Here is a 26,040-nt window from a genome sequence, read left to right on the forward strand (position 1 = left end):
CAGAAAACGCTGGCCATGCTGAGTTCACTGGTGGGTCTCCAGTGAGAGGCAAGATTTGATGACATGCCTGAGAAAGATCCTGTGCCTTTGTCTTGCTCCCTCCCAGTCTGGGGCATTTTGCAGGTTCAGGGCTTCCTGAGCTGGAAGTTAATCTGTAACTTTGTGATTAATAGTCCTTGACGGGCTCTGCCAGTTAACTTAAACATTTGTGTTATGGGCCCTTCACATGCCCTGTTACAAGGCATTTGCTTTGCAGTTCATGCCTTGTGTGACGCAGCTGGAAATGTGTTTCAGTAATGCTCCAAAGTCTTTGGTTTTCCTGGTACATTGAATTTTTGCTGTTACTTGTAGGGCCTGCTGCATCCCGTGACCTTTCTCTGGCAGGAGCGCCTTGCAGTCCTGCTTCTGATGTCTTTTTTCCCTTTCTGAGGAGTTTTGGAGATGCTGGTCAGCTACTGCGGAGGGCAGCAGGCCAGGGCTGGGGGGAGCTGCTGTACAAACTGTTGAGCTAGTGTTGGGGTTTGGTGTGAGTCCCACAGGGCTCTGCTTAAAAAATGAGTGTTCTCAGCTCTGTCTGAAAAACAGAGCTCTGCTCAAACAGCTGAGCTAAGGTAACCGAGGCACTCCCCACACTTTCCTCACTGCTCTGTGTTCACTACATTTCCCTGTGAATGTCTGCTGGAAGACCTCACATATGTCCCATATCAATGCCTATGTGGGCATGTCCATGCTCCTCATGTGAAGAACTGATGTTCTTACAGTTCCCTCTTGCCTGGGTGGGTTTTTTTCACTTTTTTTTTTTTTCCTTCCCACAGTTCAAGAGCCCAGATTATTTTAGCACAGTAAACATTTTTTTGACAGTTAGTGACATGAATAAATCCTTTCCTTTCCTCCCCCTAGTTTATTATTTAAGAGGAGAAAATGATTAAATCCACCAGAGCTGATTTGAATTCTCTGTTAACAGGAAGAGGGTGGCCGATGGGGGTCTGTCAAGCAGCAGAGTTTGCGTTCATCAGCATCTTGGGAGAAACAGAGATGCCAGCTGCTTAGAAACATCTGGTTTCGGTTGTTCTCCCTCCTCCCCCACCTTTGCTTTTTTTTCTCTCTTTTTGGAGAGTTTAGCATTACTGACTCTAAATGTTGCATCTAGTGGGGTGACAGCTTGGTTTCTCCTCTTCTACTCAAGTACCAGAGCCCTGCCAGGGTACTGGGCTGGAATCCAAGTAAGGGTCAGCCAGAGCAGTAGAAAAACTACCAGCTGGTCACAGGTTTCTGAAGGAGAAGCTCTTTCTGTTCGGGGCTGGGCTCTGTGTGCCTGAAGGCACAGTCTGGTTAATGTAATACCAGCACGAAGCAGGGAGGGAAAGGCAGGGCCCCTCTGTGCAAAGGGAGAAAGTGTTTTCCTAACCTTGGTGACATGGAAACACAAGCAGTTAGAGTGAAAGAAGCCCCAGCAGAGTTAATTAAGTGTTGCATTTAAAAGATGGAATCAAATAGAAATGCTTTGCATTTATTGAAGTTAGCTTTTCCTGCTCTCGAGGGTTGGACAAGGGTTGAGTACCTGTGCTGTTTGGGATGGAAGGCAATCTGGAGCAGTGCATTAGCATGGACTCGGATGTGAGGTTTGAGAGAGCAGTTGTCAGCTCCTCTGAACAGCGCTTTTGCTCACCAGCAAGCCCTTAGCGTGCCTGGCAAAGGCAGTGTGCTATATGTACAGTCAGGAAAGGTGCAGGGTGGAGGGTGCCTTCCTCTGTCCCCTTTCCCATCATTTTGACTAAAAGGTGCATCTATAAAACTGATACCTGCTGGAGACTGAACCAACCAAGCTGGTGCATCTGTAGAGCAGAGTGTCACCCTGTGCTCAGGTCCTGCTATGTCATCTCCCAGTGGTGTTCATCCTGGCTAATTAAGCTGGGTCTAAATAACCCAGGCAGTGCCCTGTGCTGATGTGGTTGATCAGCTCAGTGTTGGCTTAGGTTCTCCATTAGCCAGAGGAATCGGTGGCTATGCAGTGCAACCCTAAAGGCTGTGGCTCAGCTTCCACTGGGGTTAGGAACCTGCGACTTGAAATAATTAGTGCTATTCCCTGTGGTCTGGATGCCATCAAGACTGCAAAATTCAAAGTAATCTTGTTTGGTGTCTGCCTGCACCTTGCTAGAGGGGAGTTCTGTTCCGCTAAAAAATACGCAGCAAATGTGTGCCAAAATGAGCCGTTTAATGTATAAAGCAGAGCAGGCTTCTTCTCAGCATCAAAAGGGAGCTCCCAGCCTCACCTGGTTACACCCTCCACTGCCATTATTTTAGTGGGATAGTTTATGTCTCATGGTATTTTGGCAATAGAGGATGACTTGCAATATTTCAGGTTTTCTTGAGGTTGTCCTTTCACCTGCCTGTCTTTTCCCTTCAGTTTTCTGTGCTTCTGATGACTGACTTTATTATCTTTGCTATTTCTAAACCTCTTTTTGGTCCCTGTCGGAGCTTCATTTCTGCTGGGGGGAAGATGGAAAAGGTCAGGCTCTCACTAGTGAATATTATGTAATTTGTTTGCTGCATCTGTGGGCAAACTTGCATGCATGTTGCTAGTATGAACTACTAGGATCCTCCTGGACACATGGGCCCCATGTTTGCTTATTTATGTACCTTTTCTCTTCTCCTCTGTTGTTATTTTCTCCCATCTGGCCCAGTATTACTGGTTCTACCTCTTCTGCAAGAGAAAAGCTTAGTGGACTCCAAACAGTAAATAAAACTGACATTTGCAGCAGTCAGTCTGATACAACAAGACTGGGATGCAGCAGCACTTCTTTGTTTGGGCTTGGTTCCACTCTTTATTTAAAGCCTTTTTTAATCAGGAGCTAATGACAACTTTTGGTTGCGAGAGCTGATGCACAGGAAAAAAACCATTTTGCATTCAAAATAATGCAAACCGTTATAAATAGGAAGATCTGCAAGGACATAATCAAGCTAAATTGCCCATTGTTACTCTCACCATAAATGATTTCTTGCCTCTGCTATCTGGGTTGGGTTGTCGTCTGGGTTTAGGGAAAGTATATTCTCTCTTTATTCCAGTTACAAACCAATGCTGCAGCAGCTGGTTGTTGCAAGAGGGTTTTGTTCTGGGTCTTGTGTGGATCAAGCAAATATTTTGGTGGCTTGGATATTGCCATTCAAATTGTCTCATGAAAATTGTCTAACAGACTACTGCCACTCTCTTTCTGCAGCTAAACTGACCCCTTAAGGTGGACCCATCTCCTCGGGGAGCATGTTACAGACAGACACGGAGAAGTCTTGGAACAGGTCAAAGCAGCAGCCTGCCGGGAAAACAGCTATGACTTGGGAACAGAGAAACTGTCTCTGCTGCAGACGGTATGCAGTAAGCTCTGGATTTTAGTGACTCCATGCAATTTATCCTATTGAAAGTAGCTGAGCCTGTAAAGAATTGGTAGCTGATGCTGAGATCTCCAAACAGATCATAATGCATTTAATACTTGGGATTTTTTTTTCCTAATTTTCCTCAGCTGTGTTGTACATGAATGAAACCTAAAAGCTGCACACTTTTTTGTGCTTTTATTGAAGCAGTGTATTGTGGACATGGCTTATAAATTAGGCAACTATTCTGGCCTTCTGATTTTTCTAAATGATATTTTTCACTTTTTTAATAAATAGGTTGGTTGTTTTTTCACTGGGCAGTTCTCTGAGCAGTGTAGGTTTCTTCAGTTATGGCACGACCGTGAAGCTTGCCATGAAAATACCACAACATGACAAAGCCTTCATGGTTATGGAAGGTAAACATTGCTGGATGATGTCACTTTTGTCCCAAAACCCAGTCTTTTACTCATTTATTCTGCATGTGTCTTTCTCTTAAAGCATTTTCCCCTTTGCTTCAATGCGTGCAGGGCAACCTTTGCTACAGAATGGTAGCATCCTGAGGGTTAGGTGACCTAATTTCATCTGTGCTACTTTCTTCTTTCTAACCTCCAAAGGCAGAGACCCTGAACTGAAAAGTATATAAAAAGATTCTAATTAGCACAGGACAAATAATAAAATAAGACCTCAAATGAAAAGAGGATTGATTTTAATTTTCTAAATTAACAAATGGGTGGAGTTAGACCAAACTGCAAGTGTGGCACCTACTTGAATGCTCCACAGCATCCTTGGGTTTTGTGGGGGTTTTTTTGTTGTTTTGTGGGTGGGTTTTTTTTTGGTTTTTTTTCCTCATTCTTGATAGGAAGGAAAGCTCTTGGGTGGAGTTATAGCTCTCATCAAAGAGTTGTCTTGTTTGGACATGCTGACATCACTGATGTCCTCGTCAGCTGTAAATGTCAACCTGACTGTCAGGAGGCAGCTACATATGAGAGAGGTGAAAGTGTCTGGTCTCACCTCCTGCCTCTTCGTGTGTCCCACCTGTGACAGGCAGGAAAATCTTGCTTTGATGAGTAGCTGGGAAGGCCATTGTCTTCTGGGATGCAAAGAAGTTGTCTCAACCCCCTTCTCATCAGGAACTTGGTCAGAAGGTCCCACAAGGAGGAGCTGTTCTTAACCGTCCTTCATTGTCTCTTCCATAGAAGACAGATACTCTTGAGAAGATGATTTTTGGGGTGGCCAGCATTGGAGGACTCTTGAAAAAGGCTCTCTGCAGCTGGGATTAGCCACTAGGACATCACAGCTTGTAGCATCTTTGGCCAAATACCTGGTGAGTGATGCGTTTTTGCCAGGTTGAGAGGAAGCGTTTAGTTGGGTGCTCGGGGAACTCTTTCCTGCAACTGCAATTCTTCAGCTGAACCTTCATCTTCATTGCTGTTTTTCTCATTCTTCTCTGGGCTTCTAACGACAGTGATTATACCAAATGCAATACATTTCATGTACTGTGGAAATGATTTTCAGGCCCAACTCTCTCTTTCAGTGCTTGGAGGATTGTTAAAAATACTGCTTTTTAGATTAAAGTTATTTTATCCTCCCCACTCTATTTCCAGTCCTGTGTTAACCTGCAAAGTAGTAAAACTGCTGACTTTGTTATGTTGCATTAATTAATTATCTCTATAGCAACATGCACTGATGTCGTAAATATGGGAATTCAGCAGCACAGCTGGATGGAAGACAAGCTAATAGATAAATGGGGAGGCTTTTTTTTAAATGCTCAAATATCTGCAGTAGTTAAGTAAACAGAAGATTACTGATAAAGTAATATTTTTCATTGTTTCTCTTTCACTGCCCTATTCCACTTTCGACTGAACCTTCTCAGTTACATAGGTCCCGCATGTTCTTGCTAAAGAGGTTTTGCAAGCTGCTGGTCTGCCTCTCCATCTGCTCAAAGCACTGGGTTATCTCCTGCTTGCTTTTATACTCGTATGTGGAAATGCAGGCAACAGGGCTTCTTCTTGCAGGAGAAATCCCTTTGGTTTCAGCAAAGCCACCCTGCTAAGGGTGGTTCTTCACGGGGAGGGAAGGTGTGGATCTTGAGGAGGGAGTACAGTTAATTTTGGCACTGTGTGAGGGTGACACGGTGCAAGATGGGAGATGTCAAGAGGCAGAGGAGCTGGAAGAAGTAGTGAATTTTGCCTCTGAGAAGGCTGGGATGCTCTGCTCTGCTTGATGTCTGTATGAGTAGTCATGTCTTGTCTGGCTTTTAGGAGTCCTGGCTTCTCTGTGGAGTTCTGGCCAGGCTGTGCTACTGACTCTTCCCTGTTTTGGTGCTACTGTCTTAGATAAAAGGCTGCAGAGAGGTGTCTGTATGAACAGTGCCTGTGCATCATGCTTGCACTGAGCCTTCTGCAACAGGGCTCAGAGAGGGACTCTTTCCCTGTCTCCCCAAAATGCAGCAGCAATGTTTTGTGATGATAGCTGCAAAGCCAGGCTGGGAAGAGGGCAAAGTAGCTGTTTCAGGGGAAGAAATATGGTAAGAAGAGACTCTTAATTGCACTGCAGGCCTGAAGCTCCCCGGAGGTTGAGAGCTGATGCTTTTCTAGCTCTTTTTTTTGTCAGATAGTCTATTCATTGAACAATTTCGTTTTGCTATTTGTTTGTCACCATTGGCTGTGAAGCTGATCAATTCTTACCGGTCCAGCACAGTGCTTGAGGAGTAAAGGCACTCTCCATTGAATAATTTATTCAGTTAATCTATTTTGATTTTTGGCATTTGACAGGTCCCAGGCAGGGTACGGTACGTCTGTGGAGGAGTCTCAGTATGCAGTGCTGCTATTTATACAGCATCCCAGCTCCGGGAAGTGCTGTGTGGATGTGCTTGGCGGGGTGAAGAGCTTGTGATCTCAGAGGGAGCGTTTTAGGATGCCAGTCACTCTTGCGTTCTGCTTCATAAAAAGACTTTGTGATGTTTGCTTAGTTTTGCACTGAGGTGAAGCAGAGAAAATTCACGGCACATATGTGACGGACACTGATAGGTAAGCTTTTGGGCAGTCCCTTTGGAAGAAGATATTGAGGGTTAAACCCCTTTTTGGACCAGCCCAGATTGTTTGCCATGCAGCATGTGCTGGGAAAAGAAGGCCCCAAATATTGCTGGTCTGCTCCATATTTAATTCACTGCCATACCCAAGCCAGGGAAGGTTTAACTCTGAGTGCAGGACACTGCACAAACCTCACTTTAAAAATCACTGCTCTCTGCCTGGGATATGTGCAGAAAGGGTTAAGCTTGTAAAACAACCTGCCCTTTTCTGTATAAATTAAAAAACCCCAAAAAACGTTAACATGGTAATATTTTTATTTCCGTAGAAAAGTGTTTATTTTGGTAGCATGCACAAAGTTTCTGCTATTCTAAAACACTGAGATTTCACAGCCGAGCTTTCATGTTCCCAGCAGAGAAGGAGGTGAGATACTCAAAGAATCTCTGTTCTTATTTCAGCACTGCACTCGCCAGCCAAATTTTCAAAGGAGCCCAGTTTGCTGACATGAATGGGGTTGCTGATGTGCCGAAAGAGAAGGAAGTGCCGGAGAACATATTCCTCGCTGGGTCCAAGTCTCTCCTATTTTATCTTTCTCTTCCATATGTTTTCTCTGTAATGAGAGGAATTATTTATCATTAAAGTGATATATAATTTAAAAATTAAAGTTAAAATTAATGAATGCTTAAATTAATTTACTGACAAAAATAAATGTCTGTCCTTCAGATCCTATAATTTTAATTGGAGTGGGTTACAGCTTAATTAACATGTATTGATTCTAGTGCTGTGCACATCTATAGGTGGGTGGACTGTGTAGCAGTGTTGGGAGGAATCCTCGCAGATGAAGGTGCGTTAAGATTTGCTGATAACGTTCTGAATAATTGTCTTGTGAAGAGACAGAAAAGTCTTTGGTCTCAAGCTGTTTTCTCTGCAGAAAGCTTAAACAAAATATGTTGTTTAAAATTAGGGCTAAGAATTGGCACAGCCACTTTGTAGATGGGAAGAGAATTCTGCTCCAAAAATGTTAATGAACTGAATCATTAATGAGATGCATGAAGAATACAGAAAATTGAAAGGAAGTTGGATCAAATAAAGAAGCTGATGCAACTGGAAATTTTTGGGGAAAAAAGGTAGGCTTCAGTTTGGTCCTGGCTCTTTTGCCTGGGCAAGTGTTCCCCATTTCCTGGTGGGTGATGCTGGGGAGGAGTGTGACAGCATGGGGTGTCATTTTAAGGGAGGTGTTGGCAAATTGGCCTGCAGAGGAGCAGCTGCTTTGGGCTGGTGGGAGGAGATGACATCCTGAGGCCTCTCCAACTCAAGATGTTCTGGGAGCCTGTGAAGCCTCGGAGCAGGCACCATGCAAAGGCCCTGCAAGCAGGAACCCGTAGGGTGAGGAGAGAGAAGGCAATCCTTGCTCCCTGGCACAAAACCCTCTGCCTGATGCTGAAGAATTCTTGCCTGACCTGTTCTTCATAGCAAAAGACCCACTCCCAACCTTTGCAAATCAATCTCTTTAAAGAGAACTCTGTATTTTCTGGTGTTAATATTTTATGGTTTGTCAGTGCTATGAATTAACAGAATGGAAGATGCACCACATCTCACCTTGCAACTGCAGTGCGCAGACTGCCTGGCCTTCGCTAAGTGATTCAGGGTGCTGTTCCCCAGGGACCCTCTGCTATTTGTAGTGTGAGAGCTACCCACAGGAGCCTCTTGGCTCTTTGGGACAGGTTTTTGGTGTGCAAGGGCCATCCTGTTAGGGGAGGGTTTGGTTAGCACAGGCTCCATAGCAACCTGGAAAAGGCTCTGGCAGCGTCTCTCACTCCTAACCCTATGGAGGCAGGGATGCTTGGAAAAGGGGTTTATCTCTTGGGAGGTCTATGCATCCTGGGAGTGTAGGGGACCATAAACCTGCTGCAATGGGTGAGGCGATGTGCCAGACTGTGAACAGAGCATGATCCTGTGCTGAGCTGGCAGCGCTGTTTGCTGTCTTGCCCTTCCCAGTTGAAGGCAGAGGAGATGGAGGGGGTGTGGGAGGGTGCAGGGCACTTTCAATTCCCTGAGCTCAGTGCCCAACTCTTCTTGGCCCTTTAGGGTTTGCTGAACCCCTGCGATGCCTCAGGACTTTGCGCTGTGACAGGACCCAGTGGCAAGCTTGCAGCTCCCTCCTTTCTTCCCTGCACTGGTTTCCATGGCTGTGCTGGGCACCAAGGGCTCCTGCGTGCACGGCGGCACGAACTGGAGGTTAGCTGAAATGAGCTGTCAGCCGGACTGTTTGTAGGATGGTGAGCAGGCCCAGCTCAGGGCTGACTGCTGGCAATCAACTCTGGGGTGTGTGTCTTCGGCACTGTGCTGTTTGCAAGGGAGAGAAGCTGGTAAGTGTATGTATGTGTTCTCTCACCTTTGGGTTTGAGCAGTTTTTCTTTCCATAGCACAAGCTTCTCTTTTCTCCACACAGGTTTTCTTATTTTTTAAAATTGAATCGTATAGGTGCAAAGAAAAAAAAACATCCCTCTAGACTTGACTCACAGCAAAATATTTAAGCTCAGATTCAGGTTGCAGAAGCAAAAAGTAAAGGAAGAGAGAAGGTTTTTTTAGGGCTCATGAAATCCCATCTCCCCTGAGCTGGAAGAGCCTTGCAGTTGTCTTCTGTCACTGCTCTCTGCACAGGGGATGGGGAAGGAGCTGAGCGGCAATACTTTGGGGAGCCCTTCACCCACTTTTCTGCACCTAAATCCAACTTGTGACTCAATGTGCTGTTTCTTGCCTTGCAGTGGGGTAAAGATACTAAAAAAAGCAGCCACAAAACCTACTAGCTAATGAGGTGGTGACATCTGATGTCACATATGAGCCGTGTATAAGCCACTGGCTGCTTGTATCTGGGAAGTCCCTTCACCGCTGGGGTTCAGGAGCACTGGTCCTTTCTGCAACCAGGTATCCTCTGACCTGTATCACCTGATATAGCCACTGTGGGCGATCCCATAGGATTACCCACCGCTCCCAGATACAGTGCTATGCAGGCTGCTATATTTTCAACACACAACAGGAGATGAATTAGCCCTCAGATTTCTTGGGTTCCTGAGCATTTTCAGGCAGGCACAATATTTTATCCATGTCTTCTCATATTTCACACAGCATGATCTGTTGCTGCATGGGATAAGGATGTCCTTGCTCCTGAAGTTTTCTAATTAAAGTTCTCCCTTTGGCCTATTTGCCCTTCAGGAGGGGTATTTTGATTCATCCAGCGGGGTTGGGTAAATGGAGACTTCTCTTCCAACTTGTCAAGCCCATCCCTTGCGCTGTCCCTTTTTATTAATGCATAGGCAGTGCCTTCCTGGAGACTTTTTTTTTTTTTTTCTCCAATATATTGAATAAATTCTACATCAGGAAGGAAAGAAACTTGCAATAATGAACCATCAGTGGGTATTTAAGATTGCTTTAATGGGTCATATCGACGTAATCTACACTTTTTCCTGGGAAGATCATACTGGGCCATAACCTTAATTCATATTTATGTCAGAAGAAATTATACAGTGGAGATGGCTGAGAAAGAGCATTTCTCTGCTAAGCAGCCAGATATAAATGTAAAGATCTTCTAGAAATATGCCAGGATTTGGAGGTGGGGGAGGAAATATCAGGTGTTCAGGACATTTCTCTCTTGCATGGAAAAGTTCCTCAAAAACTGGTTTCTCACCCCAGGATGTAACCCAAGAAGGTATGTGCTCATGGGCCCAGAAGTGTGCAAGGCTGAGCAACTTTAAGATTACCTTCAAAAGCATCTTTATCATATTCATCTTTTTTTCAGTGCTCTGCTTTGCATGTGGCTTAGAGATGTGTGGGCATGAGAGATGCCCATAGGTGGTTTGGCCAGTTTAAGAAAAAATCAGAAGGAAAGGAGAGGCCAGTCAGAGTTATACACATAAAAGCAATGGAGGTAAATAAAATCAGTAAGGTTTGACCTTCCAGTCGTGTCCTTATGGTTATTATTCCTTGTTGGTCAGACCCCTCTGAAGGCCAAGAGTCAGCCCGGACTGGGGTATTAGTGGCATTTAGGTTGTCTGCAAGAGAAAAAGACGAAAATTGTATTTAAACCCATTCCTCTTGGCCAGGACAAGCAGTTCTGTCTTGATCTGCTGCTGCAGGGAGATGAGATAAAGTTGCAAGTTCACTCGGTCAAGATAGATGAGGGTACAGGGGAAGGCAATGAAAATAATACAAATTACTGGAGCCGTCTCTGTGAGGCTGGGAGAAAGGGACAAACATGACTAATGCCGTGTGAATGATTTGCAGAAAATGATTTCTTCGACAAACTTCGCCTTTATAGAGGTAAACTGTCAAAGGCCACAATGCAAGTTTTCTGATGTGTTCATGAGTCAGAATTATTTAATGAGGAAATGAAGCAGCCGTCCCCTAGGCCTTCGAGCTGGGTTACCCAGGGGACTAATGCTCCTCTTGGCGAGAACGAAACAAACACCGTCTCCAAGCAAAGAGCACTTGTTCTTGAGGTCACTCCAAGCTCTTCCAGACAAAATTAGGCTCCTTAATTTGAGGCATTTGCCATGAGATGTGAAACCTAAATGCAAAAAAGGGTTGGGTAACGCAAGCATTCAAGTGTTGATGCTGGTGCTCTGTTTCTATAAACATTTCTAGTTGTTTGTATCTATACACACTTTGTATTTTTCCTTTTCTGATACACCATCTTATTTTCTTGTTCTTTCCATCAACCTTTTTGATATACCTGTGAGAAGAATCATTTGTTCAGTGTGATTATCTTTAGCAGAAGGCCAAAACCTAAAAATTAGTGGTTTTGCACAAATACAGGCTAAAGAACTAGTCTGTTTTATTGTTTTTTTTAAAGTGTACGTATATGTATTTGTTGAAAAATAGGGTTTCAGGTCAGCTGAAATGATTTGTTTTGAACTCAACAAAAAGTTATAACAGGAAGTAGCAATTTAAAAAAGACCAAACCACTTCTTTGTGTGTTTCTGAAATGAGATGTTTTGACTTCTACTTTTTGAAGCAATGTTTGGAGCCAAAATGAAGTTAATGCTAACTTAAAAAAAATAATAAATGTTTGGCCATATTCCCCATTGAATCTTTTTCCCCCATTTTCTTCTTGCTTTAAATTTTGTTTAGGAAGAAGTAAGCAAAACTTTTTTTGAACTGCCTCAGAATGACCCCACCTCCCTGACCAAGAAAGAAAAAAATATCCATGTATTACATGGTTATTAACTGGTTGAAGATCCTGTGAACAAAAAAAAACAAGGCGAAAGGAAAGCTGCCACACATTTGACATTTTCATTCTAGCAAATATTTGCTTTTTTCATTTGGTGACCCAGGCTCTGATTTGGGAAAACATTACTTGCATGCCTAATGATGACTACGTACTTAAATCCCTTTAGCTTCTCTCCTTTCAGGGGAGTCAGGCCATCTCTCCCCCTGAACCAGCAATGCTCAAAGACTCCTTCATGGAGATCACTTAAACCTGTGGTCTGCTGGTGTACCGGCAGGCCTGTGGGTGAGGTCCAGCTGGGGAAGTCCTCCCGTCTCAAGTGTCCATCCCATCTGGCTCTCAGATGCTTGCACAGATGCTCCATGCAGTGACCATCCGTTGAGGTGCAGGATGTGCTCATGAAGTGTGACTTGAATTTTTGCTGCTCTGAAAATGGGAGAGTAAGCCATCAGTGCAAGCCAGGAGAAATGGGAGTGACATCTGAGCAGTCCCCAGGCTGTCCGAGTACAGGAGTGCCTGAAAATAACTCCTGCCAGCATGGCAGAGCCTGGAGCTATCTTGGGAGCTATCTTGGATCCCTTTTTGCGTGGCAAGGGACACCAGAAAACTGGATGCCACAGAGGCTGCTGGAGGAAGGCCAGCTGGAGGGGAGGTGACATGTGGCCTGAGCTGCAGGACAGGTACGAGGGACATGCGCTTTGCCTCACCCCTGCTGTGAGAAGGCTTTGAAGCCTCCTCCCTGCTCACTGCGCAGGTATGGCTCCTGTCAGTGTGTCCCAGGGGCAGCAAAATGGCTCATGCTTCCATGGAAAATGCTGGTTTGAAGAACTAAGTGAGAGAGGAATGTGTTTTTCCTCACTTTCCCAACCAGAAGGTTAATGAGGTGGCCAGGTGAGTTTGAGGGAAGTTGCAGTCTTTTCATCATATTGACGGGTGGATGCATTTTGTTTCTTAGAGTACGTTTAAGACTTTAATTAAATCAGGAGTATACTCTCTGCAATGGTTCTCTGCTACTCATCAGCTTCTTAAGGCCTTGTGTGGTGGGCTGACCCCGGCTAGATGCCAGGTGCCCACCAAAGCTGCCCCATCACTCCCCTCCTCAGCTGGGCAGGGGAGAGAAAATACAATGAAAGTCTTGTGGGTTGAAATAAGGACAGGGAGATCACTCAGCAATATCCGTCACAGGCAAACCAAATTCGACTTGGGGAAAATTAGTATAATTTATTACCAACCAGGTCAGAGCAGAATAACGAGAAATAAAACTAAACCTTAAAAACGCTTTCTCCCTACCCCTCCCTTCTTCCTGGGCTTAACTTCACTTCTGATTTTCTCTCCATCCTCCCTTCCAGCAGTGCAGGGGGACAGGGAATGGGGGCTGTGGTCAGTCCCTCTCATGTGTCTCTGCTGCTCCTTCCTCCTCACACTCTGCCCCTGCTCTAGCCTGGGTCCCTCCCATGGGAGACAGTTCTCCACAAACTGCTCCAATGTGAGCCCTTCCCACGGGCTGCAGTTCTTCACACACTGCTCCAGCATGGGTCCCTCCCACGAGGTGCAGTCCTTCAGGAACGGCCGACTCCAGCGTGTCCCCCCTGCGGGGTCCCCAGCCCAGCCAGCAAACCTGCCCCAGCCCGGGCTCCTCTTCCCACGGGGCCACAGCTCCTGCCGGGAGCTGCTCCAGCGCGGGCTGCCTGTGGGGTCACAGCCTCCTCTGGGCATCCACCTGCTCCGCTGTGGGGTCCTACATGGGCTGCAGGTGGAGATCTGCTCCACAGGCTGAGGAGCATAGACTGCCTCACCGTGGGCTTCATCATGGGCTGCAGAGGAATCTCTGCTCCGGCACCTGGAGCATCTCCTGCCCTCCCTCTCTGACCTGGGTGTCTGCAGGGTTGTTGCTCTCACATATTGCTACTCCTCTTTCCAGCTGAATTTGCCATTTCCACCCCACCTCCCTTCTTATCCCAGAGGTGCTCCCACCGTCACTGACGGGTTCAGCCTTGGCCAGCAGCAGGTCTGCCTTGGAGCCGGCTGGCATTGGCTCCATTGGGCACAGGGGAAGCTTCTAACAGCTTATCACAGATGCCACCCCTGTAGCTCCCCTCCCCCCCCCGCTACCAAAACCTGGCCATGCAAACCCAATATACCTGGATTCATTATTCAGTATTGTTTTTTTCAGCTTAAAATAAGCTTTAAAGACCTGTTATTGGAGAGATTAAAGTTATAACATAAACAAGCTCATATACATGTTGTTTTTCCACAGAAGATGCTTTTAGTATCATATTTAATGTTCCAAACAAAACCATTGCTTATAGCAAGCTTTGCAGTCTGGATGTCTTTGAAAGGGTAGATATGGACCCTGTTTGATCTTGCACTATTTGGGGGGTTTGATTTGCATTTTGTGGCTCTTATCTTGTAAACAAATAATCCTTTATATGTCTGTCGATCAGGATGTTGCCCACAGAGCTCTACAGAAATAGGAGACTGCTCTGGAGGGTGCAAGACACAGATTTAGGGGCAAATGGAGATCATGGGTGTAAGAGTGCTTTTGCTTTGAGGTTTGGCTCATCACAGGAGAGACAGGACATAACTGTTTTGTTTTCCTCACGTGCCTTTTGATTTTTTTTTAAGAGGTTCCAAACTGCACCTGGCAGACTGCAGGGACGAAGCCACTGCTGGCATGATTATTGCTGATGAATTTGCTAGAAATTTACAACACCTTGCCCAAAACGCAGAGAGGTGAAATAGTTGCTCCTGGGCACTTGGCCTCTGGGCATGGTCCCAGTGCCCAGGGGGATAAATACCACACACAGAGCTAAGTTCATCTGTGCATCTGCATTCAAGGGCAGGGAGAAGAGGAAGAGGGCAGTGCTCAAGAAAGCTTATTCATTCATTTGCTCAAGGGATGCATCATACTTGGAGCTGCGGGTCAGATAGGGGTGGTTGTTAGGGGAGGGCCCTTAGTTCGTTGCAGGCTTGCTCTTGGCATGCAGTGACCTGAGCCATTGGAAAGCTTGTGGCCAAGAGCTCCTCAGGAGTCTTTCTGCTGGTGGCTGATGCCTGCTGGAGAGGAAAACCCAATGGGAGCAATGGGGAGGCTCTGAGGGTCTGGCTGCACCAAGCCACTTTGTCTTGTGCTGCTGTGGAATGTCACGCACATCCCTGGGGCACAGGGCAACCCTGGGTGAGCCCTTGAATACCACTCCCAGTGGGGTGGGAGACAGGTACCCCCTGGTCCTCTGAAAGGCAAACCCGCTAAAAAGCCACCCTACAAATCTGGCTGCCTCCCAAGCTGCCCCTGCATGGTGGCACTACTAGTTTGTGAGTCTTTCACGGTGGCAACCAGAGCATCAGCTCTTTCAGCACATGTGCACAAAAGGGAGGGTGCAGGAATGAATCAGACGGTCACTGCTGTTGTGTGCAAGCAAGTTTTTCTAATGTAGTTATCTCTTGTTTCTGTAAAGGTTATAAAAGTAAATAATCCTGCTATAACACAGTGTCCTTGCAGTCCCTGCCTAGCTCCATGGATAACTCTTCCTGAGGCTGACTTGTGGTGATTAATACGCTACAGAGGGAAATTATTTTTTTTTTGAAAGGGAGCAAAGGACTAAAGCTGAGAACTTGCCTTGAAGAAGCTTGTTCCCTTCATTTCCCCTGTGCTTGCAGCTGATTAGCTTTTGTTTCTTCTTCCAGCATTAACTGGGGGAACTGCTGTGGTTTTGTCCCTCCTCCCCTGCAACATTGATCCCCAGCACTGTGAGGATTAGCAAGTGGCCAAACACATCAGGAGGTGACCTTGCTCTGCCATAAGATCCCTCCTCACAGGCCTGGACTGCTGGGCTGCCATGGGGAAGCAGACAGCATCCCCATAGACTGGGTAAGTGACATCAAGAGTCTTTCTGCACCCAGTGTAATGCCTGGGAGTCTGGAGAGGGACTGGGGCAGGGATGTGAGCAGGAATGAAGCACAGAGCTGGGCAGGAGAGATGCTGGCCCTGTGTGGGAGGGGCTGATGTGTATTACTCCCCTTCCTGGCAGTTTTGCTGTGCTGAATGAATATTTATGGAGGTCCTGTCTCTGTAGTGGATCCTCTAGCACTCTTGCAGAGAACTGTATTGGGTAGTGCCTTATGCTGTAGCCAAGAAATGGGAGACAACTGCAGGCTAGGTTGGTGCTGGCCAGTGTTTCTCTGAACAGCATGGCAGGGTACCAAGTACATGTAATACAGCTGCCAGGTATCTTATGTCCTAGGTGCATAACAAAAAGCACCTCTGTACTGTTTGGATGCAGTTAGCTGGTTACCACCACCACCACAGTCTGCTGAAAGCACAGAGTGAGGCATACACCTGTTTTGCAAAAATAAGGAGAGTAATGAAAACTGTCCTTTTCCTCCCTGAAAATTCTCAGTATTGCACCCCGCTCCCTCTGTCCCATATGTGTAAATTGTCTTACATGGGATTTAAATTCTCTGGGTTTGCATTCCCTGATTTACCAGAACCATTCCATCTTTGTGGACCACAAAGGTTCCTCTGAGCCATCCAGTTCTATTTGCTACCCACAGACGTGGCTTCTCCAAAACTCTCCAGTTACTGGTCAGATCTCTTTTGACCTTTGAAAGCTTTGGCTTGGGGGGGAAGATCTTCCACCCCAGGATGGATGCTGCTCCCTGTGCAGGGATGCTGCAAAATAAATTCCACCGTGAAGAAGGGAGAAGCATCTCATCTTCCTGCTTCCTAGATTTAGCTGCGCCATTAGCTGGACCCTGCACATAAAACTAATTTTATAATTTGTAAATGTAGCTGAGTGGGTTTTATAGAGGAATGTTGGGAAGTGCTGAAATACCTTCAGTAGATTTATAAAGAAGTTCAGTGCATAAAGCTCTCTCCCCTCTTCCACCCCCCTCCCTCTGTCTGGAGTTGCATACAACAGAAAACATGTCCATGGTAAGGGCTTTGTGGCCAGCACTCAAGCCTTTAATTTTGCTTTTACAAGACAGTTTTATAACATCAAGAAGAATGGAAAAGCTGCAAGGCATGCACACTCAAGATGCTGTGCTCCTGGAGAGCTTTGGATGGGCTCCAGGCAATGTTTGGAGGCAAAGAAAGATTAAGGTCTTGGAAAGAAGAAAAAATAATCAGCCAAGCCCTCATCCCACAATATTCCTGTTCCTGTGAGCTGGGAATGTCATTGGAGCACAGGAAGGACAGAAAAAATGTGTTTCTGCAATGTCATGTGTCTGAGGGTGAGTTTTGATTGCATCAAGAATAGCTTCTTCTATTCCACCCTATTGAATTTTCCATATGTAATGAAAAAAAGCCATCCCATGATCTGGAAGACTAAAAAGCCTGCCTTTCACTTGTGATTGGGCTCATCATAGGGTTCCCATGTGGTTTCTCTGGAGTTTAACAAGGGAGAAATTCCCAGTTGCTGGCTATTCCCCTGAGTCAGAAATATGCCTCCCCTATGTGCTTTCACCAGGGAAGATGACATTTGTAGTACCCAGTGATTTTTTTGGAGGGGATCTATTTCGTTCTTTTTGGATGTAATTATAATAGACTGACAGGTTTGGAAATGGTTAGCTAAGGGACAGACAGATGGATGTTGTGACTGTGTGTACCCTGTTTCCTTAGGAAACCAGACTAGCAAGCACGCCTGCATGTGTCAGAAAACACCCATATCACAAGTGCCTGCCTTATACAACCCTGGCCCCATATGAGGGCTTTATGGGGTCAGGCAAAGGGTTATGGACCCAGAGATCTGGATTAGCAAGCCAGGGCCAGGCTGATAATCAGCATTCATAGAGCAGCCTTATCATAACCGGCAGCAGCCCTTCGCTCCCCCCTCTTTATCACCCAAGGACTAAGCAAATGTGTTGGCCAGCTTTCCTCCTTAGCTTTCTACTGGGGATTATCAGAAGATCTTGCCTGGTGTGGAGAAGGATCCTCCCAGGCCAGTCTCCCCACCTCTGGCTCAGCAGTTTGCAGATTAATCTCTGCGTTAAGACCTTACATACCTGAAAAGTGTCGGAGGGTGGCTCAGAGCCGGAAAGATTGCCTGAGTGTATTTTTCCACTCCATCTCTCTGTTTTTTTATGTTCTTGGTTGTGTTTTCTTTTAACGATTCCCACCTTGGACTCTTTCCTGACTTTTCTTCTCCCTCTCTCTCTTTTTCTCCACCGCCACCCCCCATCTTTCTATTGAACACTGATGGAAAAAGAGAGTGCTTTCCTCCTGCCTGCTTAAATCTTTGGCTGACTCTCACAGAAAACCAGTCACACTTACTGCAGCTCCCAAAGCCTTCAAATCATCAGAGGAGAGGGGAGGGGGGAGCCACAGAGCCAAGGAAATCATTTGTATAGGCATAGAGTGAAGAATCACCTTCCTTTAAACTCGTGATCTGTCTGTGTTTGTACAGATTGCTGTCTCTGATCTTTTTTTTCTCTGCCCAGTATCTCTTTTCTATTATCTTTCCTCTGCCTTTGCTGTTGGATCTGTGGTGTGTCCCTTATTGCTGGGACATCTTGCTCCCAGGAGAGTTTGAATAAGGACACTGAGACTTGATGATCCAGATTATTGACAAGAAATCATTACTAAAACCTTTTAATGCATCTTCTGTAATTGATACAGCAATAGGGGAGGGCAGTTTTTTTCCTGTAGATGCAGGAGGGGTTTTTTTTCCCCCTTAATGTCTTTAAAAGGACTGAGCATGGTGTTCTTCAGCCATTTACTGATGGGTTAAAACGTCTTGGTGCCAGATCCTTTGGGCTCTGTAAATATTGCCCTCTTTGCTACTTGCAGATGAGTATGCTTGCAGGGAAGCAGATGGAGCCCAAAATACTGAGCAGTGGAAGACCCTGAGGGGCAGAGAGCTCACTCCCAGCTAAGCACCATCCTGTGCATAATATTGGGGTCCCCCTTTTAGCTACCAAGCTGCTTGGTCACCCGTGTATGCCTATGGCCCAAATTGTGGCCTTATTGCCCTGAGTTAAGTGGGGTAGATCCTACAGGGAAAAGAGCAAAAGAGGTGCTCTGAGCAGGGCTGAAAACACCCAAACCTCTTACCTGGGCCATGCGGGGCAAAAAGCAGCATGGCTGGGGTGAGGGCAGTGGTGTTGGTGTCTGTAAGGAGCCCAAGGAGGGGAGGGATGGGAGTCTCTTGGGGTGAGACTTGGCAAAGCCCCTATTTCCTCAACCAAGGCTATCTTCTGGCCATCTCCCTTGGCTTTTTGCTGGCACCTGTTGCTAGGAGATAGAAGATGCTTTTGAAGTATCTTTGGCTGCCCTCTGCCTTCCTGGAGAGCTTCAGGTTTATGTAGTCTCCCTGCTCCTTTCCTCCATTCAGACTCATCCCTTTCATCTTTCTCCCCTTGCCTCTGCGCACCAGTCACGAAGGACTCGCCGTGTCCTCCGGCTGCAACGTGGTGCTGTGTTTGCTGTAGGGTGCTTGGTTCAAATGGTGCTGTGAGCCCGCTCCCCCAGCCCACTTATTTTAATTAGCATGGGATTCAGCAGCAGACACCTGTGAACTTAACTTCTATGCCAGATGCTCATGTTCCTCCCCAAGGATGGAGGAGCCAGGACTAAGAAAAAGCAGTTCCTCTGACACGTATGCAACTCCTTCTGCATGCAGATATGGGCTACACAGGGAACCCCTACTACCTGCTTGGTCAGGACTTTGCCTTCAGGATGTGCAACAGCTTCTCAGCTCTCTGCAGGCATTTCTCTGCTCAGTGGGTTTTGCTCGGGCATCAGCCTCACTTCAAATAAAAGCTTTGTGGTGCTGCTGTTAGGAAGCCAGGTAGCAGACAGGGGTTTCCTTGAGGGTTAAAATAAAAAGGGAGGTAAGGGATACTGCAGAGGCACAGATGAGAGTAGGGCTGAGTACGTGAGTAGGGGCGTTTGCCCCAGTTCTGGGTTCTAAATCACTCTGTGTGCCTTTAAAGAAGAAAAACCAGCAAAAATAATCAAGCAATGTATAAAATGAGAAACCTGTTCTCACTCTTACAGACACGTGCTTGCAGCCCTCTCCCACAGCCGCAGAGCTGCATACACAGAGCAGGTGGTCACTTAGGGCAGCAACGTGTTTAGTGATTGCCTAGCGAGTAAGTGACATTTTCCAGCTTGCCTAAGGATGCAAGAAAAAATGCATATATGTCTCCACCGGACCCACGAGCTGGTGCTGACCTATATACATGCACAATTATACGCACAGGGAGATGCATGCTTCCCCACCTTGGAGCAAGGGGCTGAGCCCAGTGTGGCTGTATGCCAGGGTGAAAAATAGCCAACATGGAGTTTTTCCTGAGAAACCTCCTAGATCCAGGGATGTCAGTGGAGGGCAAGGGCTTGGCAGGAGCTTAGCAGGGTTGAAGTGATGTATTTAGCCCAGCTCCTGTTTATTTGCCTTTGGAGTGAGGGGTGAAGCTGGTTTGGAGGGAGCAATGACAAACCAAGCCAGTCTTCTCTCTCTGAATCCATTAATGCCCGTTGAGCGAGGGGCTCCCCGCTGCGGCCCGCGACCTGCCTTGAAGGCAGTCAGGCTGGTACCCCTCTGGTGCTCTCTCCTCCTCCTGTCCACACTGATTTACTATTTCCCATATTTCATTTCTGTTATGGCTCGTGGCAGCCATGTTTAGCGATTGCTTCACACATGCATCATGCTGCAGGTGTCATAGCATAATGGCTGGTGCCTTTGTTTAATTTCCAAAAAACTCCCCTTAAACCACTAAACCCCAAGCCAAACCAGTTTTATCCTACCTTTAAAGCTGAGATTGCAGAAGAATGTTCCATGGGAAGTGGAGAAGTTTTCAGTGATATCTTACTTTTCCCTTTGCAGCCTCACCCTAAGATTTGTTTTCAACATTATGGGCATTGAGTTCTCAGGGAATGCTTTATTTTGGAGTGTTAGCAATATGGAAATGAAAAGTAAGGATCAGTCTCAAGAGCTAAACTGAGCTGTGTAAATTAAAATGAAACTTTTGTGGGAACTTTTTCCTTTGGGCCTGCCTGTATAAATATTAACTCAGGCTGGTTGGGGTCAACTCGGAGGCAGGTCTTGCTTCATCACCAAGAGGTCCTTTTGCTCTGCTACACCTGGACAGCATCAGCTGTTTGAGCCTTAATTCCACCTGTGCTTCATATATGGAAAGGGGAAAGCTCACTGTAGAAGGAAGGATAAAAACCAATTTATTCTGTAAGGAAGGGCTCATCCTACCTGGCTCCCCAGCAGTGATGCAACACAAGCCTTGCCATAAATGCATTAAACTCCATGCTAGAAGCAGCAAGGGCTTTCTGCTCCTCTGCACTTCCTCCTGCTCACAGTCATGCTTGGGAACATATTGCTCATGTCAAACTTGAGCGAGACAAACTGCTTTCCCCGCACCCCATCCCTGGGCTGCCGTCATCTGTGTGGCCACCATTCCGTCCCACTTAACCGCTCGGGCTAATGAGGGAAATCAATCACGCTGCCTTGGGGCTGGCCATCCATCTCCACCAGGGCTGCCCCCTCCTCAGCAGCTCCGGAGGGGCCGGGGGAAGCCTGGCCACTTCTGTGGCACAGTGGACAGCCTGAGCTTAGGTTCCTCATGAGCATCCTGCAGGAGAAGGGTGCAGGTTGTAGGGAATTGCGATGCTAGAATTAAAAGCTAATATTTCAACAATGCTGGATGTTTTGCAGTTGCTGTCTTGGTATTAATAATTTTCCTTTAGCTAGGAGATGTTTATGCTAGATCTGCTTGTTTCTAGCTGAAAGAAACCCATTACAAGACCACCTTGAGTCCTCTGTAGCAGGCACTTCTCTCTTTTAGTAGAAATTGTTGGCTTAGGAAGGCCCCAGTAATGCAGAAGTGTAAAATCACAGATGAAGTGAGTTGTGTTGGAGGATGCTGGCCATTTGCTTTGTTTTTAACACCCAATTTCTGCAAATTCCCTGTGGAGGTGCTTGAAAAGAACATATTTTCCCTTATTTTTTCCCACTAGTTTTGTCATTCTGACAATTGGTTGATGTGTTGGTTGTGTTTCTAATGCTGCTGGAAATGGTCTTGGCTTTCGTGGCTTTGAGCCAGCACCAAATGTGATTTCTGCAAAGGAAATGGGCAGGTGTTATTTGTAGGAGAGCAAATTGTAGTGGGGTGCAATAGGGCCAGAGGAACAGTTATCTACTGCCTATTTTACATCTTGACAACAGCTTTCCTTATTTATTGTAAGGCTAGGGATTCTTTGAGGATATTTCCATTTTTCTCTGCTATTTCTGGCAGTTGTGCTACAGCAAATTGGTCTCTGGCTGCACCTTTTCTCCTCCATTTTGGCTGGAGGGAGCCTGTCTTGCTTGCTGGGTGATCAAAAATCATCCCACGAAACGGTACCCAGTCCTGCAATGAGCCATTAGGGGATACAGTATTAAAATAATGCCTTACTCAGCAGCGATGCAGTGGTGCATGGGGGCAATATTGTGTCCCTCTGCACTGCCTTACAGAGCGCTGGCACCTCCCCAGGGTTAATGGCCACCGAAACAGAGTGATGTACACCTTCGCCTCTGCTTTTGGTGACGTGAAGGATGGCTTGCACTGGTTGCTGTCAAAAGGAGACTGAGAAGGAGGGGGAGAAGTTTGTTATTCTGCATGGAGTGCAACAAAGCTGCTGTTGAGCCCAGGAGCTGCTCTAGGTCATTGGTGAGAAGGGGAGAAAAGCATGCTTACACGAGGCAGAAAACTGGTTTTGGTTGGCTAACAAACATTTTTGGATAGGTTGAAAAGCAGAGCTGCTCTTCGACAGAGTTTCTTTAAATGTCAGCCTAATACCAGCTGCAAAGACACCGAGTTTTTGTGCCTCTGCTTTTCTTAAGATGTCATATCCAGGAACTAATCACCTCCCAGAAATGATTAGGATGGCGACTGCATTGCAGTTGGGTTTGAGCTGTGCCCTGGGCGAGTCCTGAGGCAGTTAGCTGCATTTATTGATCTGTCCCTTTTTCACTCACATTGAAGGAAGACCGTGCTAAGTACCAGCACCTAGTTAGAAAATGAGAAAGACTAGTGGCATGAGAGATCTAACTTTGTTAACATTGTTAATCAAATATTTAAACAAAATAACATAAAATCTAGTTTCATTAAAGCTCTGTGGATTTGCTCACCATACGCTATGTATGTATATTGATGTGATGTTAGCTTTTTCCATCTTTTGAAAGCTTTTCTGATATTCTAGCTCTTACTAAAGTGAGCATTAAACAGTCCAAATGCCTCCTTGGCTGACTGTCTTAAAATTCTTGAATCCAAGTTCCCTAGCCTTGATCACCTAAATATATCTTGTGTTTGTAGTTGCCATATTTTGCCACTCTTGCATAATCTTTAGTTGTTAAGAAGTCCATGGATTTGACTTCTTCCCCAAATGCTAAGTGAAACAGCAATATTTACATCCCATATAGTCTGCTGTCAAGTTCTGTCTTTTCACAAGAAAGGCAGGGATGAGACCTCTTATTGTTCTCCACTCTGCTGGACGTAGCTTTCTCCTTTTGCAATATGAGCTGCTGTCTAACACCGAATAGGATAATATTTAATCTGACGGACATCATATGGTTTCACAAAGTGGTGTAGCGTAATTGGAAAAAGAAGAACGGTTCAGGATTATGGTGAGACAACTCAGCCAAAATGTAAACTGAATACATTACAAAGCACTACGGGACTCGCTTGTGTTCCAGCACACTATTTATGATCTTTAACTGAATCAAAATAGCTGACAGGATAAAAGATGAGCCTGTCTCTGTTAGTTTGCAATTAGACACACGGCTCACAAGCATCTGTTTTCTAGGAGAGATCACTGCTGGCAATTGTATGGCTCTTGTTTTCCTCGAAGGGACACCGGAGCTGGACCGAAGAACTGGGGCTGTGAAAGGGCTGCTAACATGATAAAAAAAAATGAAACTAGTGTTTTCAGAGGGAAGGCGAGGAAAGCCTGACTTAATTAAATTAGCAAAACGAAAGCTGAGGAAGATAGCTGCCTATAAATACGTTGGTGGAAGACGAGGAGGGGAGAGCATCAGCAAAGGAGAACTATTTATGCCTGAGGACAGCGTTGGCACAAGAACAAATGTATGTAAACAGGCCCAGAATAAATTTAGCCTGGAAACTGGAAGATCATTTCTGACAATTGGAGAGCAATCAGACTCTGGACCAGCCTCCCCGTGGGAACAGAGGGGATAAAACCCTTCCTGCTTTTAGCAGGAGATTGCAGGAAGGCCGGACCCGTTGAACCAGGGATGCCATGTAGCTCAGCCCTCCTTCTCCTTTCCTTATTTTTCTATGATTTCAGCCTCAGCCTCATATTTATGGCTATTCTCATCACGTCCCAGCCCTCCTCCCTGTCCCCTGATAACATATCTTGGTTGCTGGCTTCATTCCCTTCTGATGCAGGTGGCTTTCTTCTAACTGTAATAACTTTCCCTTGTGGTCAGGAGCCTGCAGTATTCTTGGTGCTTTTTAATTTTTTATCTCTGTGCCCAGTCCCTCTTTGTCCATTTGTCCTTCTTGCATGGAGGAGGCCAGGCAGGGGACAGGTGGTGTCCTCCAACCAAGGTGGCTCTGCCAAACCCCACGCAGGTAGGAGACTCCCTGGTGAGACTCTGCCATTTCCTGCCTGGTTTAAATAGGCATAAAATGGTGATCGGAGCCTATTTCCAGCCCTTGTGCAATATGGCCCTGAAAATAACTCATCCCACTGATGGAGAAGGGCTTTTTGGAAATCCAGTGTACTCCCTTTTGCACAACCTGGGAGCCACAGATGCTGAGCAGCCTTGGGAGGCTTAATGGCAGTAGTTTGCAACCTGAGCTCTGGGGGACACCCCGTTATTTGCACAGCTCTTTCTAGGACTGGCAAATGAGAGATGCTTCATAATACCCTAATTGGCTTTTTGTGTGTCTTTGCTTGTGTTTCCCTCAAACTGTTGTGAAAGGGGTGCAGAGAGTAAGGTTGCTGAGCTCACCTTGTCTACAGGGATGCTTCCAGGATGGCACCAGTGATGCTTTTGGCTCACAAGATTGGATGTTTCTGTTTGGTTTAGGTGCAGCAATGAAGCTTATGCATTCAAGTTGCCTTTTTGCTAAAAATACAGGCAGTGGATGGATGCAAGTGGGTGTGAGGAAGAAAAGGGATTTCTTTGCTTGCAGGTTGTACCCATTACACTAGACTGGAGCCTTTCTTCATTTATTACTGTAATAACTAGAAAATACACTCTGAAGCTTCCCAAAAGGCTGGAGGCCTTGTGAGGAGAAGCATAAGACCAAATGCCTTCTGCAACCAAATCATAATGTTAAACCCCAAGCGTTATGTCCTGTCGCCTGTCTCCCGCCCCTCGCCCCCCCCCAAAAAAAACCCCACAACTTTGTAAGGGTATTATATAAGCTTTCTGGATTATCTAAAGAGATCTGTTCAGCAAGGTAGTTGAAATACTGGATTTTCAGGAGAATTAAATTTCTGCCTATGTGTGTTTTGGGCACCTAATTCCTCTAAGGCCTTTAAAAATGCCTGCCTTCATTCATATTCTCAGAGTGTCACCGCTTAACTAGCCTTAGCTGCACGCGTGCTACATCAGATATTCAGACAATTCCTCTTGATGAGGGAGCAAAGCTTTGCGCTAATACTTCTATTCTGCATGCGCACAGCTCTTGCAAAGGACTAGCAAGTGCATCTGTTTGAACTTTACACTGCCTTCATTTCATTTCAATTATACATTTAGTTATCATTATCAATCGCACCACATGTGGAAGTTGGGGAGGGGGGATGTGGAAGTGAAGGCAGCCAAAATGAAACTCCTTCACTGTGATGCTTCACCTCATTTCCTAACCTACAGTCTCGCATCTTGAAAGCATGTATTTCTAACCCTGTTAATGCCCATCTTTTGTAAAACTGTTCTCTTTCCCTCTCATTATTACAGGTTTTATATTCATTCTTACCAATTCTCTTTTCATAAAGCAAAACAGAAAAGTTATCTGATCAGAATGCATTAAAAAAATAATCCTAAACAGTGCCACCAACCAACTAATTTAGTAAAGCAACAGTTTGCACACATCAAGGTTTTTTATTCCTTTAATGCTTTGACACATAATTGGGCCACAGGTAAAGTTGAATAAATCATTTATGCAAGGATAAAACCATGGACTTTCTCAGCAGAGTGGGAAGCCTTTGCTGTGCTTCCTTCCATACTGAGGGGCAACTGAGTGCCCAGACCTGGTGGTTGGGTCACTGAGGAAGGACTGTGGGGCCACATGAGCTGCCTTACCCAGCTGAGAGGACCCAGCCCTGCAGAAGGCTCAGTTTGGGTTCCAGCTTCCCTGGCAGCGTCAGGGAGGGATTCGGGCTGTGAGCTCCCAGGCTGCAGGGTGCTACCTGGGACAAATCCCTGCAGTGGGTTGAGTGATACCGTGGAGATGGCA

General features: G+C 45.9%; 1 long non-coding RNA gene across 1 annotated transcript in view; it reads left to right on the top strand.

The window, feature by feature from the left end:
* The window catches only part of LOC114018167 (uncharacterized), a 54,271-nt gene that overhangs the window by 25,989 nt on the left and 2,242 nt on the right, over positions 1 to 26,040 (top strand). The window contains exons 10-17 of the long non-coding RNA XR_008733843.1: positions 3,219 to 3,363; positions 3,664 to 3,782; positions 4,563 to 4,690; positions 6,854 to 7,239; positions 7,360 to 7,522; positions 8,484 to 8,764; positions 15,310 to 15,493; positions 16,608 to 16,857. This is a non-coding gene — a long non-coding RNA (uncharacterized LOC114018167). The remainder of the gene's footprint in view (positions 1 to 3,218; positions 3,364 to 3,663; positions 3,783 to 4,562; positions 4,691 to 6,853; positions 7,240 to 7,359; positions 7,523 to 8,483; positions 8,765 to 15,309; positions 15,494 to 16,607; positions 16,858 to 26,040) is intronic.

This window comes from Falco cherrug, chromosome 9 (assembly GCF_023634085.1).
Source record: "Falco cherrug isolate bFalChe1 chromosome 9, bFalChe1.pri, whole genome shotgun sequence".
Lineage (NCBI taxonomy): Eukaryota > Metazoa > Chordata > Aves > Falconiformes > Falconidae > Falco > Falco cherrug.